Raw genomic sequence first — 14,190 nt, forward strand, 5'->3', positions numbered from 1 at the left:
GTGGGAGCAGCAGAGCTTCTGTTACCAGCCGAACTTTATTGCCCTCCTCCATTACCTCCACCGCGGTGTGTAGCTGTCCTCAGGCCTGCTGCTTCTGCAATATAATTCCCTTTTTTTGGCTGAAGCCAGCTGTTTCTGGTAGTCTGTTCTCCCGAGCCTTTTGGCACCGCAAGCTGCTGTGTCAAAATAAAACACGATCCCCTGCACTCCCCCACGCTGGAGGTAAAGGATGCCTGTTTGCACAGGGTACTATATTTTCCGCAGAAAGTTGTGCTTGGAGCCCAGCGAGAGGTGCGGGGAGGCTGTCAACTCGTTTTTCACCAGAGTTCAAACACGGGCTAACAAACAAGTGCCGGGGCCTTTCCAGCCGGCGTCCTGCTGAATCACAGTGACATGCAGCCGCGTCCTCACGCCGCAAAGAGGTTTTTGCTCTCCTCCCTCCCTTCAGGTCTCTGCACATTTCAGCCCCTTTTCACTTTGAGTCTTCTTCAGGCAACGCGCTGAGTTTCCTGCCTGCCAGTTCGGGTTTAAAGCTGGCTGCCTGCTTGCTTTCCCCGAGGGCAAGGCAGCGCCGGTGGGACACGGAGTCAGAAAGTCTCGAAGCGCCCCAGGAGATTCTCGGTGCCGGAGGCGAGCAGAATTCCCCGCTTGGAAGGGGCTCGGGGATCTGAACATTTTCTCCTTGTTATCCACCCACCTGCCCGGCCAAGGCAACGAGGATCCAATGTCGCGGGGGTGTGCTGTGCAGGAGGAATGCGTGACCACGAAAACAAACACGGTCTGGCGATTAAAGCACATCGAGGAGATCCGCGGGGGGAAGAGGGGTCTGAGAAGGGAAGTGGGAGCTGGCTCCTGTTCCTGGCCACTGACCGGCTGTGTGACCTGGAGCGAATCCCATCTCCTCTCTGTGCCTGCTTTTCCCTTTTGATATGTCAAGTGGGATGATGTCCCTTACCTAGTTCCCAGGCGGGGGAGAAAGGCAGCCTCATTACTATTTCCCATATCACCCTCGGCAGCCGCAGCAGAGGTCGGGCCCCTTTTGCTGGGACATCCCCACGGTGAGGGCCCTGTCCTGAGCGCCAGGAGGCAGGGGACGGAGCGGTGCCACGCTGCAAAGGGGACCGAGTCTCAGAGGAACTGTGTCCTTTACCCGAAGTCTGAGCAGAAAAGCAGCAGAAACTCCTAGAACAACACAGCACGTGAAAAGTGCAGACGTCCTTACACGAGGTCTTTAAAAATGAGTCTGAGAGCACCAGCAGTGTGTTGACACAACCACGCAAGGCTACGACCGATTGCTGCTCCCTCCTGCCAGCTCCAAGGTGCTTTCTTGGCATGCTGGGGACACTGGGTCCTTATGGAGCGGCTCCCGGGGCTGCTCTGTGGAAGGGGCTTCCCCTCCAACGGGGCTAAGAACAGCCAGGTGCCCTCCGAAATAACGCAGCCGCTGCAATGAGAATGGGCCGAGCACATTTTAAAATGAAACATGGGGGAAATTAAAAGTATTTGCTGTTTTGGAGCGAGGAAAATGGCAGGGCTCGGGTAAGAAGCTACAGCGTGCAGACAGGGAGATACAGCTCCAAAGGGACACTGTTGTTGGCACACACCTGCGAGGGGATGAGAGGTGTTGAAAAGTCTCACCTCCGCTCTCACCCTGGCTTGCAGAGCCCTTGCTGCCAGGCTGTGGGTTTAACTTTCTGTGCAGTCTCAGGCGATGAGCTCCTCGCTGTAGGTATTGCAATGAGGAGCCCGCATGCCAAAATCTGCTGGTGCATCGAAAACCTGCCTGAGTCAGAGCTGAAATGCCAGTTCAAGCTCTGCAACAGCTGCAGGAGCAATAGGGGAGGCAGGAAGGGTTCTGGGAGTTTCAGAGCGGTGAGAACAGTGCTGCTGGCAAACTGGGAGGTTAGAAATGCTTTAAAGAATCGGAGGAATGCAACTCTGTTTACAAGCAAATAAATAGAAATAACTTGCAGAGCTGTGTAGGACACAGAGGAATATATGTCCCACTTGTGCCCTGTCAGAGAATAGCTTCTTGGATGCTGTCTCTAAAGCTGTAGATGCTGGAATGGACACGAGGGACCTGGAAGATGCTTACTGCTGCCAGCCTTCATGAGAAATAGCTGTGAAAAAGGGCAAAGGATCAGTGGGGAGGGCAGGGGGGTGGGAGTGCTCAGCCTTGCGTTGATGACCCAATTAACCCTCCACACCCTAAACATTTCAAATATTTGATGTGTGACTCCGCACAACTTTCCTGCTTGGGGTTTTTACATCTGCACAGAGACGCTGATGAGATAAAGCTGTGTTTTCTTTTGTCTGGAGAACGGTTATAAAGGGAAAACAGTATAGCTGTCTTTTGCAGGTTGAGATGCATCCAAGCATTTCCAACCCATGACAGCATTTGGTTGTTCTCTGTGCACCCAGCGATCAGCAACACCCCTGCTGTGATGCTCACCGCTCTCATTCTCCACCTTGCAGGATGGGGCAAGAGTCACGTTAGCCCAGCTGGGTGGAAATTATCCTATCACTAAGCAATTCTGCTTCTGCCTTTACCAGAAAGTGTCTTTGGAGTTAGAAACACAGGTGAGAGCACTTTCAGCCAAGGTAAGTGATGGAGCGGATGGAACTCCTACTGGCCACAGTCGATCCTTTCCCAATTTGTATCTGGGAATTATGGTCGTGATAAATATAGGGCACTGCACCTTTAATGAAAGGGCACTTACTGAGTGAAGTGCCAGTGTCTCCAGGTGGCTTGCACAATTAGAAATTCTCTTTAGTCCATCCTCTGGCATGGATTTATGAAGCAAATGCAGTTGCCCAAGTGATTCAAAGCCCTGTCTCTCTCTTAAAATATGCTGCATGCATGCCATCGGGCAGCCAGGAAGCTGTTCCTTACCGTGATTTAATTTATCTCCATGACACAAGTGAAGTCAGAAGGGACTCAGCAATGACACTTCAGCGTTGTTTCTTGAGTTATTTTGCGGTGTGCCCTAGTGCGGAGCTCACAAATTCACGAGTGGGGATCACAGGAGGCGATTCCCTGCCGCAGCGAGACTCGGTGGCTGCAGAAACGCCTCCCTGGCACATGTTTGTAATCGAAACCAGTTAAAACCTCATCGAGCAGGGGCTGGGGGTAGGAAGTTTCTTCCCAAAAATAAACACGAGGGTGGGAGTAATTTCCATGTTTTTTCATTCTGAGCTAAAAATAAGCTTTGCAGAGCATCTCTTCCATTGAGAAGGGATGTGCTTTGTTTTATCAGATAGTCTCATCTTAACATGTTAATTTCATATTTGGGCTGTGATATATGACAGTGAGACTTCATATTAGTTTTTCATAGGGAGGATACATTCTGATACCATCTGTGTGTAGCACTTACATTCCTGTTTTTCCACACGGACAAATAGCTGGAAATTACCCGGCACTACCTGGCTTCACTGGCACATGAACGCGGAGCTCTTTTTCTGCACGTCCTCACCCAAAGCCCTGAGTCCTGGTTTGTCTTTCATGTTTTTCAGTATTTAGGGTGGAGAATGCATCTTCTGTGATACCCCAGTAACAAGCACAATGGACATTAAGCTCAGCTGGGACCTTTGTGGGCTCATGTAGCAATACTCCTGAATGCTGAATTTATTACGAATAATCAGGCCCTTCCTCAGAGGCAGGGATGAGCCAGTAGATTTCACCTTGGAGTCTTTAACTGGAAATTCTTGTTCTGGATCCAAATCCTTGCTGTAAACCCAGTCATTCATCTCCTAGATGGCAGTGACAGCCAGCCCCGTTCTTTTTGGGTTAAGAGGCTCAGATGTTAGTGCAAATCAGAACTAAGTCCCTCAGTCGTGGCCCTTGTGAGTACTTCTAAATCAGAAGCATCACAGAGAAAGGAGCTGCTTAGGTCAGCAAAGCTCAGAGAATCCTTCCTTGGAAAAAACAAACAAACAAAACAACAACAAAAAAAAACACCACTACCAGTAACAAAGGTCTAGCAATGAAGTTGGCACTTTCTAACATTTTCTTCCTCTTGGAGGCTTCTTGTGACTTCTGGCGATACCCTGGCCTGCATGAATTCACCATTTGGGGCAGGGAAGATTTGGAAGCATTCAAATCATGCACACCTCAGCTGTTATGCAAGTAACAAATAATAATAATCATTTGCAATTACTTCCTAACATAATTTAGTTTTTAAAGAAGAGCTCAGAGTAACCTTCCTTTTTCCTAAAGTGGCTGTGACACAGGCCCCAGCGGGGCCGATAAGGATTTAATTGTGGCACTAAGTAATTTATCTGATGTAGAACATCAGGAACTGAAGTGGAGCAGGTTAGCAGCGGGACTACTGCATTGTTGCAAGACCTTTGCTGACATTCAGCTGTTGTGAGGATAATTGTAAAATAGGAAGGTGACTTCTTGGCTTTTAGGTCTAACCTTCACCGTCCTGAGCTCTGGATTTTGTGGGAGAGTTTTAACCTTAAGGTACCCACAGCATTAAAAGCCCAAAGCTTTTGGATTGTCCTGGTGACACGGGTTGAGCTCGGTTTGCAGGGAGTTAATGAACGTCCCCTCAGAAGTGATAGCAGCACTTCAGAAGATCTCCATATTGCTGGATTCTGTGTGATCCCCAGGGAATGAACCATAAACGGCTTCACTGTAGAGATGTGACACCTTCAGCATCAGTCAGGCAGTGATGGCCACACTAATTCCCCTAAATTCTGTCCTATAAAACAACGTCCCTGCTGGACAGGGCAGAAAACTGCCCGGTAGGGTTTCCCTGGGATGGATTGTTTCTGGTTTCAGCTTGGCAGAAAGCAACCAATGGTCTGACTGTGCCACTGCAGTTCTGCCAGCTTCAAACGGTCAGATCCTATGGGTTCGGTGCACGGAGTGTGGGCAACACATTCAGGGGCCGAGCTGACACCACAAATCACCGAAACAAGCACAGCAGAGCAGAAACAATGCCAGGTACAAGGACAGGAGGCCGGCAGCCTGTTAAACACCTCATAGACTGCAGTTGGATGCAAACGTTAAGGAATTAAATAGAGACACGGGTAAGTGGAAAGGATCTCTCTCACGCAGGCTATTCCCAACAGGAAGCCTCCAGCCCGTGTCCAGGCTCGTCCTGCATCCACGTGGGCTCACAGAGTGGACCCATGTGAGGCTGCACCGGAGCAGTGTTAAGGGAGTTAAATGAAACATGCCACATAGCAGAGCTCCTGGCTATTTTTTGTAAGGTTTGTTTTCTATTTTATTATTGAGCAGAAGTTGCAGAATCGCCCTTTGAAACAATAAAACCAAGGAGACACGACTAATACTGAAGTTGTACTCACAGTCACTACTCAGTCCCTGTCTCAAATTAAGCTTAAGTTTTGGCTTATATACCAAGCTGGAAATAGCAAGGCAATATGTATGGCCAGTATTTCATGTGCCATTCCTTTTAGATGATTAGATGGAGGCAAATGACAGGGCTTCTGATTTAAGGCTATTGACTTTTCCTTATTTCTCGAGATGGGTGCAGCAGAGACCCATCAATTAAGTTCTTATAAGAACTGGCTTTACATTCCTTATTTGAGTGCATTTTTCTATTAAAATGCAATGTATCAGTGAGATAAAAAGAAACACCAATTACTGCTCCCCAAATGTTTACTTTTTTATAGCAAGGAAAGGTAAACATGCAGCCAAATCCTCTTTTCTCCCCCTCGCTCTTTGGAGAGGTCGGTAGAAACTGTAAATATTGGTACAAACACATCCTAGATGTTTCCCAGATACCTACCAAACAAACAAATCACTGACTGCTCAGAATTTCTAGCCTCCCCCAGGAACTAACCCACTTTACCCGTTGAATGTTACGTTGACTCGGTTTTGTGAAGGAGGTACTTGACACAAGGGCTCAGTCATAGATTAATAGTCACCGAGCAGCTCTAGTTAGGGAAATGCTTCTCGCTGCTGCAGGTGATATCTATCTTAAAGAAATAAAGCCAGAGCTATCATCCAGATGACAAGCCGGCGGAGAAATCCATGGTGTGTATGTTCGAGCGAAGCAACCTTAAGAGAATAGAGAGAGTGATTTAATAAGCCAGAGAAATTGTCAGATCCCTCATCCCATTCTCAGGGAGACAATGAGAATGAGGCAAAGTCACCGGGACTTAAAACTTCTCTGTCAAATTAAGCACGTGCGTTATTGCTTTGCTGCTTGGTGGCCCACGTCCCAGGGATATACAGAAGAAAAAAAAAGGATCTTCTGTCCCTGCATTACAGGAGATGAGATATCACGATTCCCTCTCACAACAAACAGGGTGGGCTGCGCAGGTGGCACCAGCGCTATCCCTGAAGGCAGGAGAGACCCGAAAACCAGCGCCACGACCACCCGCGGTCTGCTGGAACAGCAGCCAGGGAGCGGCAGAAGGAAGCAACACAAGAGGAGGAGGTGGGTTTGTGCTCCTCGCTCCCGTGCCAGGAGAGCTTGTGTGGGCGACACAGGTAGCGGGTGGAAGTGCAGGTCTGGGTTTGCTCGTCCCAGACAGAAGGAAGTTTCTGATCGCGTAATCCTCATCCTGCCTCTTTCGTGTTTTTGCCTCCTCCTCAGTGTTTTTTGTTTCCTTTTGCTTGGTGGCTGGGGAGGAAGAACTCCTGGATGATGCAAAGCACCTGAGACTAGGGAAGATGCAAACCCTGGCTGGGTTTTGGGTTTCTCTTTTCTGTTAGTTCCTGGAGACTGGACTTTTCCCTACATTTCCAGTGCACAGTCAGTGCCTGATGAGACTTTCCCCCCACCTCGGTGTACAAGAACCTGCTGCTGCACATGGAGAGCAAAGCCAAGTGGTTTATGGTGAGAAAGGGGGTCTGTGGTGAGGGTATTGTCTCCCTCTAACCCAGGCACTGGATGAAGGGTGGACAAAGGGCCGAGTCAGGATGACTAGCTTTCAGGTGCTTTCCTTGCACTGTGGGCACATTTTTCAGACTTACCGTGTCCTCTTTTTGCTGTCCTGTACCATTAACACCTTGCTACAGCTCCAGAAAAGCCTTAAAACAGGGCAAACTTTTCCTCTCTCCCCTTTTTTTTTCAGATCTAACAAGTGGCTCCTGAGTACTGTCCCTGCTTCTGACAGCTCAGACCCAGTCCCTGCTACGGCATTGTGAGTGTTTGGCATTTGACAGATGAATTTGTCTCTGCATTTTTCAGTCCTAAGGACAAGTTGTACAAACTGGAGAGCAGAAAATTCGTTCTGCCTTCACAGCCTCACAAAAGCTTCTAGTTGCTATCACACGTTGTGTGCCCCAGACACGGCAAGAATCCCGTCAGTGCTTGGCATCGGGTTGGTGTATTCATGCCCGCACGACAGGAAGGTGGAAGAAGACAAGATAAACCCAACTGCCAAAAAATAGGGGAGGAAACGGGCACAAAGAGTTAATTCTACGGCCACTCCTTTCGTGTAAATATTCAGTCCTTTCTTCAGGGGGATCCCAAATCGTGACTGTTTACCAGCTTGCTACAAACAGAGGCTTTCATTGATAGATGATTACAGCTCGGTTTCTGGACTGGCTGAGGCTGATCTACACCAGCTGAAGAAACAAGCCAGCTGTTACCACTGCCTCTGCACCACAAGATGAAGGCTCTGCTCTGCCTTTCCACAAGGTCTCCTCACCCTGTCCCCATCCTTATCAGCTGCTTGTCCTCTTCGGTCTTCCCAGGACTCGCCTTTTACTGCTTTGTGGCCCAGTTTGCAGAACTATTTTTGCTAGCAAACCGTCTTCCACTCCCACGTTGCAATGGATTAAGAGCTTATAATTGCTGTTGCTTTAAAGTCTTCGCTACATAGCTGGTCAAAGCAGGTTTAATTAAAACAGCAGCAGCCGCCTGTCTACGGAAGGGCTCCCAGAGTTGGCAGCGAGCAGCGGGAGTTTACAGGAGCGCATCCCTGGTACCTGCAGGGCCCTAGGGCCTTTCAGGGCAGCCTGGATGTGCATAAACAAGCCACCGCTCCCTACAGGCTGCCTTCTTGCAGGATCCAGAATGATTTTTCTGTACACTTCACTCCCACCGAGAGCTCCTTGCGAGCAGAAGCCAGCAGCTCGCCAGCATCGCACCCAGCGCAGGCTGCATCAGCGCGCAGCGAGCCTGCCTGGCTGTGCTCGGATCCCGCAGCCGAGGGGTTTGCCTACAAACCCTCCTTCACATTTTGGAGGGCGGGGGTGCAGAATCACCGCCCAAGTGTTCAGCTGAGGGATTTTTCAAGTCTCCTCTTTCTCACTTGTGCACCGAGTGCCTCCTTCTCACGGCTGCTTCCTTGCCTCCGCTGCCAGCGCGGGGAGGGACTGTGCGAACTTCCCCAGCAGCCTCGCTAGCAGCATTCAACAAATTCCTCCGTGGAGAGTCCTTAATAGCAGTCGCCCACAACTCCTCTTTGTGCTTGTTCGCTCCTCTCCTGGCTGCTGCCAACGCGGAGCCTGCTGACCCACTTCCTCTGCGAGCCTCCCTCCTTGGGTTAATTCACAGGGAAACGTTCCCAATGCCTCAAGAAGTGGGAAAGCGAGCTCTCTGCAGCGCTTCGCAGAGGAGGGAGCACATCCATGTGAGCGCACAGCAGGAGCCAAGGCTGACTGTTGATGCAACATATCTAAGTGCAATGTAAACACCAAGGCAGCAGATGATTTGGTGCTGAGAGAGCTCGGCTCTAACCAAAATGCGGTTCATTAGCTGCACGGGTTGCTGTAGCAAGTTCAAATGCGGCAAGAGGCAGGGGTAGGAGGAGGGAAGGGACAGCCCATTTAAATTTTTGCAGCGAGCCCTGGCAGGGGGGTGCGTGGCGGGTGTCCTTCAGCTCATTCCTTGCCTGCTCCTTTCCCTGCAAGGTCATTTCAGCAGGTCCCCGTGGGGACGAAGGGTCAGTCGCAGCCAGGGTTTGTAACTAATTCTTGCCAGCATCTACACAGTTATTGCTATTGAACGTCTGTCTCCAAAGTAACCCTCTAGTTCTACATGGCTCAAAATCAAGGTTTCTTGGCTGGTGAGGCAGCACCTCGGCCCGACAGTCCCAGAAATTTTTGTTCCTTGGTTTTTTGGAAGAGCCCCGTGAAGAAATTCAAGATGAAGCCGTAGAAAGAAATGCTGTTTTTATATAATGCAGAGAGAAGCTGTGGAACCCCTCACAGCAGGTCCAGAGCATGGCAGTATTTGGCAAAGGAGCAGAATAAGGACTGTCAGAAATAACCCCACATATCAAGAGGGGAGTTTGGTGTCCTATTTAAAAAAGTCATCTAACTCCATATAGCAGCTCTGCACAGACCGCGTGCGCAGCATCTGCTATCGCACTTCCTTCTACTCTGGGTAATCTTGTGCTTCTCTCTGGAGCATGCAGAGGATGTGGGCTGGGCTGCTTCAGTGGCTCTTTTGTTTGAAACTCCCCCACCTTTCCCCTCAAACAAAAATCTACTACTTCTTCAAATAATGTTATGTTTTCGTAGGAAAAAAAAATGCACTGGTGGCATGGCCCGCAAGAGCAGTGATGAACGCTCTGCACAGCCCTGCCGAAAGCTGACGTTTAGGGATCAATTAACCTGTCATACCAGCAGCACCATAGTTTTCAATGCAGTCATGCCTGATTTATCCCACTGTGAGCAAAGAATCCCATTTCCTAGCGGTGGGAAGCTGACACAATCCAAGTGCTATGAAAGAAGAGCAGAGATCCAGACTCCAGGACCACAAAGACCAGCTGCATTCGTCACTCGTGTAAGCACATTACTATGATTTCAATCACAGAAATAAAATGTGGGATGATGCCATTCTTCACTCTCAAATTTCCATGCTGTGCAGGGTCTGTGCTCTTTGTGTCTCCCTACGGTTTTCTCAGGACAGCCTATGGCCTGGGAAGTTCCCAATGAGACCAAGGAAGCAGTTGTAGCAGTATTCCCTGAGCTTTAATAACCATCATCTGATGGAGAGCAGTTCTGGAAAGAGCAAGGTGAGGATGTGTTGGAAAGCTCTAACAGCACGATGAGAGGTCATCCCAAACTTCACATAAGTTTCTGTTGAAGTTGATTTTCTTCCACAGTGACAGCACACACGAGTGTCAAAGTTGTCAAAGCTCAGCCACTGAGACTGCCATGAGAGATTTGAGAAGAGCAAAGATCCCATTGTTCCCAACAAACTTAAGATTTTGAAAGCAGATTTCCATAATTGGACAGCCTTCATTAGTAGATGTTGCACATGAAGCTATTTTTTCCCCTTAGCCCTGTTTGTTTTTTCTCCCTCCCGATCTCATTTGCTGATGCAGATCTCAAATCAACACGCATCAGAAGCTCTCTTGAAAGAAAAGCATATTTTCGGTGTCTAAATATGTCCTGGTAAACAATGAGGCATCTCTTAGGCAGGGCAGGAGGGAACATCATTGGTAAAACTGCTTATAGGAAGAAACACTCAAGGGCAAAAGAAAGAGACTTGAAGCCAAAGACAAATGCAATGACAAATCCACACATGGGCTGGATCCAGAAGGCTCCCACCTTACATAAATAGAGCTTCCAGCTCCTGCATTCACAGATGGAAGAGATGCAGCAATCGTCATATGAAAGCAGCCAGGCACGCTCAGCTTAATGGGCTTTTTTTTCCCATTTTTAAATTTTTTCCATATTTCAGCACCTGAACCTGCTGCAATGAACCAGCTGGCTTTTCTACTTTCCCTACATTCCCAAGCAAAGTTTCATTTTCACCAGTCATCCCACTGCAGAGCCTCAAGGGGGTAAGGGACACTGACCAGGAACTGACTCAGGAACACCGATTATTGGCAGAAACAAGGGCTTCAGCTCCTTGCAGCCATAGGATCAGCACAAGTTCAGGGAATAAAGATGAGTAGACAACATTTACTACAGCGATGATTCTGGCTTCCTGCTGGTCAGAGCTTTCCTCATTCAGCAAAACAGAGATCAAACGCTTGGTGAACTGCTGGCTAAAATGCTGTTAGCATCTCTCTGGAGTTTGGGAAGAAACCCTGTTTTAAGCTGCAAGTATTGCTTAGGTTATGAACAGTTTGACTTTGAAGCAGTCTACAGGAGCTGGTTTGGAAGGATGGGGTTCTAAATATTCTTTAATTAACCTATTCGTTATAATTAGATACCACAGCCACTTATTTTCTAATCTGGAAAATGAACATTCCAGATGCAAAGGGGAGGTTTTCTTTCTTCCCTTTAAAAAAAAACTTTTTTGCTATTTAGTGAAATGTTTAAATGCCTTGTCACCACAGAAGAAACACACAAAAAAGTGACACTCGATGAAAGATTAAGGAAAATGGGGAAGATTAACAAAGCTTGATAGGCAGGCAATTAAAATAGAAGTGAAGGATCGTTAGTATTCATTACCAGAACACACAGGCAGGGAGGGCTGCAGCTGTAGGAAATCCCCAGTATACAACTGCAGGGAAGTCTTCCCCCAAATGGTTTGCTCTCTTCACTGCCGAGGTTTCCACTGGCAGTTAAGTGGATTAGGTGCTTTTGTTGCCTCTTCGCCCTCCAAGCCTTATCTGGACTAAAGGCAGCTTGAAAGGCCTTTGGAGTGCAGCAGCACCAGGTTCAGGGCAGGTGAAGTGGCCGATGCCACAGGGCCACCTCCTGCTCAAAGCCAAGGCCAGGCAGGACCCTGCTGCCCTTGGGATGTCGGGCAGGAGGGGTGCATCACCCAGAGAAGCAAGCACCCAGCAGGCAGCCGTGGGACTGCCTCCCACTGGTCCCAGTTTCTCCCCTTGTTCTCTCTAATGAGAAGAAATTATTACATACACACACACCAAAAAAAAAAAAAAAAAAGAGAGAGAAGGAATAAACAAGGTGATAAGGTCTACACTTGCACAGTGATTTCAGGCATAAAGAAGATGAGATTACTGCAATTAGCAAACAAAATTTGAGAGATGGAAGTCAGGCTGCTGCTGGCAAGGACAAGATCCTGCACTCCAGTCGATCCCCCGAGCGCAGTGCACCAGTGGTGACCCCCTTCACTGTCGCGCAGGAGAGGAGCAATGCCTTGGTCTCCAAGGTGAGGAGATGCTGTCTTGTGGTCCAAGGAAGAAGGAAAATAAGAGTTGAACACGTGGCTCAGGCGCCTAGAAGGCCTTTCACTGCATCTTGAAAGCAGAGCAGCATTGTTTGCCTGTGACATCCCAGAAGATCCCTCAAGACAGAAGAAAGCCCAGAAAGTTTAGATGGCTTTCCAAGGGAGAAAACCAAATCAGATCCGTCCTTCCAAGTCCACTGAAGTTCTTGAGTTGATCCTTCATGCTATTTTGACAGTAACCAAAACATATACCTGTCAGTTCTTGAAAGTCTCTGGATGAGGAAAGAAAGAATTTGTTTTCACTGGAGCAGTCATGGACATAAAGAGGAATTTCCACCTAGCTCCATCTTCGTCCCTAGGACGCAGCCATCAGCCTTCCTGGCACCCATTTCCCTTAAGCAAACTTGTTCATCAAAACCCAAGCTGATAATCACATGCAGCACAGAGTGCTAAATACACAGATACGATAGCAGGACAGAAAATGAGCCGGAGAGCTGTGGGAAGTCTCCCCTGCTATAAAACTGCTCGGAGCCACCACCGAGCCCAGGGAACTGCACCGGCTGTGCCTGGCCGGTCCTCTGCAGGCAGGGCTCAGCTCCGCTCCCTGAGCACCAGCGGGGCCGCGGCATTGCACCTGCTGCGGATTACACCTGATCTGCCTCAGCAGCTGTGCGGAGAGAAGCCTCTTTGCTAATCCTTCTGCTAGCGGGGAAACAAAGATATTTCCTTCTGGGTCTCGCTCGAGCGCAGCGAGCTGCAGCACGCCACGGGCAGCAGGGTGTAGGTGAGAGCCCATCTCCTCCAAGCTGTTCCCACACCTTTGTGGCCCTGCAGAGGTTCCCCCTGTATCACGGACTCATTAAGCTCCTGGTTCTGATAATACGTTGTCTGATGGCTGCTGTGTGACTACAGGGACAGCCCCGTGAACGAGCACCGAGTCGAACCCTGGCTGGAGTAACCAAGGAGCCCTGCTCACAGCAGCGTTGCCAAGTCAGGCTCTTGCTTCAGCCTTTCCCCAGTTCTTCACCATTTGTGGGCTCATGGCTCTGCTGCTGAGAGCAAAAAAAACCTTCCTTCTCCTAGGGGGAAAAAACATGGCACATGCCTGCTTGCCCTCACTTCCAGCCCTTCCGACAATGCAGTCAGCCCCAGCCTAGCCTCCCCCATTCCCAGATTTTCCTTGTTTTGAACTCTGGAGTTCTCTTCGGCCCAGGCATTCATTTGCTGCTGAGTAACTTCAGGCCCATCAATTTCATGTTTCACAATCCGATCTGATAGATTAGGGGGATTATTTAAAATGAGAGCCCAAATTAGCCGTGTTACTGACAGGCAGCAAGGAGACAAAGACTACCCCTGGCTTTTCATCCTCCTGATGCAAACGCAGCCTTTGTACCAGCACGCTTCTTACACGGCATTTGAATGGAAACACAGCCAGAGCTTGTTGGACCAACTCCTGGAGCTTATAGTTAGGAAGCTAAGATCAAAACATATGTGTGCGGGGGGGCCGCACGCACACGGTGTGGGTACATCAACAGACAGACGGGACTTCGGTGCGCACGCTGCATGGTGCAGCTCTGGGCACAGCCCAGCTCAGCAGCTTCAGCTTGCGTTTCCTTCCTGTTCTCCCACCGATCTGAACCAGCTTTCCCAGTTGGTAATGGGTCCAAGCTGAGAACAGGAGCTGAACGCAGCCGGCGATGAAGCCCCGCTAGCTCAGGCTGCCTTTGCAGGGCTCCACGTAGCAAGGGCAGCATTTTCCACTCAGCCCAGACCAGAAGGATCCCTGCTTGCTCCTGTGTGGTGAAAGGATTTTACTTTGCACCCACATCATCCAGAGGAGGACAGACAACATGAACCGCCCCCAAGGGGTGAAAGCAGCCCTACGTTCCCTGTAGCTCTCTGGCCAGTTCCCTGACGCAAGAGCAATAAAAACCACAAAACATTTGCCAGGCCAGCAGCAGAGCAGGTGCCAGCAAGCCAGCTATTTTGCTTCCTGCCCTAGAGGAATGAGAGGGCTGAGGAATGTTCCTTCACCCCCTGCAGCCTGTTACCCACCCTGCCAGGGGCTCAGCACCTCCCCTGCACTGATCCTGCTGCACCATTAAGCTCAGCGGCTGCTCCATCAGGGCTGGGGGGCTCTGGCGTGGCTGCTACAGAGAGAGACAAA

The sequence above is a fragment of the Anser anser genome (assembly GCF_964211835.1).
Source record: "Anser anser genome assembly, chromosome: 22".
Lineage (NCBI taxonomy): Eukaryota > Metazoa > Chordata > Aves > Anseriformes > Anatidae > Anser > Anser anser.